A 1,774-nucleotide genomic window follows, 5' to 3' on the forward strand; every position below is an offset into this window, starting at 1 on the left:
GTATACTGGCCCGCCATACCGGCAGAGAGTCTGTATATCGTATGATACAAAAACATCGCATTATTTTCCTCTCTCTCTCTCTCTCTCGCTCTGGACCGGAGCGCAGCCTCTGCCGCCTTCTTCTTCTTACTCTTCTGCTGCGCGAAACGCCCGTGGGCATGTGACCACCATTATGCCCATCCTCCCTCCCCTGTCCCGATCTTTTCTCGTTCTCCTTCTCGTTCTCCTCCGCAGCCTTCTTCCTTCCTTCGTCTCGTTCACCTCTCATCTCGCGGTTGGGATATATCTCCTACCTCGAATTACGTATCCGCTAAACCAGTCGAAACGAAAGCGCTGTTTATCGGCGACCATAATCGGTTAATTAATTGCAACGCGACGCTCGCCTTGGAACCATCCTCTTCCGCGTGTTTCCAGATTCCAAATAACTCCTTCAGAAATTAATTCACGCCTAACATCGACATCGTAAGCGAAAGCAACGAAAGCTGAATGCAGTACCATGAGTGATTGCTCTTTTCCATCACGATGAGATTCATAGATTCTAACATGCGTTGCTCCAGAAGATCGATCGATCTATCCATCCATCATGTTTAGGCAATAGTTGCTCCATGTGAATTAGACGTCTACATCTGTCTTCTCGCACTCGCGCGTAAAATGTGTTATCGATCACGATAAAAAAAAGAATATGTCTTGCACACTCGGAGAAATGCTTGGGGTGTTGCCGCAAGAATTTTCCAGCAACGCGGGAAATTCTCCAGCGAGAAGATTCGGAATGTCCCGTAATTGGCCGGCGGGTATGTGTCTAAAGCTGATGGCAGAAACGAGCCGCGAACGCGACCCAGGCGAACGTTAAAATGAGTCTCGAAATGGCAAAGTCGCTCTTCCCCCGTCGCGCTCGTCGGACCAACGTACATATATACGAGCGTCACTTTGTCCCTGACGAAGTTGGCGTTTACGTATGCGAGCAACATCGTCCGGTGGGTTTGGAAGTGCCTGAGGCATTCTGGAACGATGTTGTCGGCCGTGGCCGTTTTGGCCCCGGGGCACCTCGAATACGACAGAGACCGAGGCCCGAGCCTCGCTTGGTTCCCCTTATATCGGCTCTTGCCAACTGCTCCATTATTCTCGATGGCCGATGGCCAATCGTACGGACGAGGTACCGATTGTAGTTTTACGAAGACGAAATCTCCTGCCCAGTCTCGAGAGAACTCGGTACCTGATTATTTGGCGACAATGTTGATGTGCAAGTTGATTGCATTAGTATCGCGAGATGTCGCAATAATTCGTTTAAAAATGAAAACGAATAGAAAGGATCTTTCCCTCGCGTCAAACAACTCTTAGCAGTAGTGGATATTCTAAAAAAATGCGAATGTTAAAAAATTTGTCACACATTTGTTGCAAAATTCACCCGAGACATGCGTATAATTTATTAAGAATTTATTTTGAAATGCTTCATACTGTGCGTTTACATTTACTTTAGCTCAATATTATATACGTTAGCTTAATTTTTACTGCGCGTGTTTATTTATTCTTGCTCAATATTGAATTTTGTATTCTTGTATATTGTTACATGCGGCTAAGTTATTATGATTATGTCTGTGTGTTTTTATTTATTCTTGCTCAATATTGAGTTTTGTATACTTTTATTTTTTCTTGCTCGATATTGAATTTTGTACAATTTTATTTATTTTTGTGCAATATTGAATTTTGTATACTTTTATTCTATTACATCCGGTTAGGTTATTATGATTATGTCTTTATACCTTGCATACTTATA

The sequence above is a fragment of the Ooceraea biroi genome, chromosome 9 (genome assembly GCF_003672135.1).
Source record: "Ooceraea biroi isolate clonal line C1 chromosome 9, Obir_v5.4, whole genome shotgun sequence".
Taxonomy (NCBI): domain Eukaryota; kingdom Metazoa; phylum Arthropoda; class Insecta; order Hymenoptera; family Formicidae; genus Ooceraea; species Ooceraea biroi.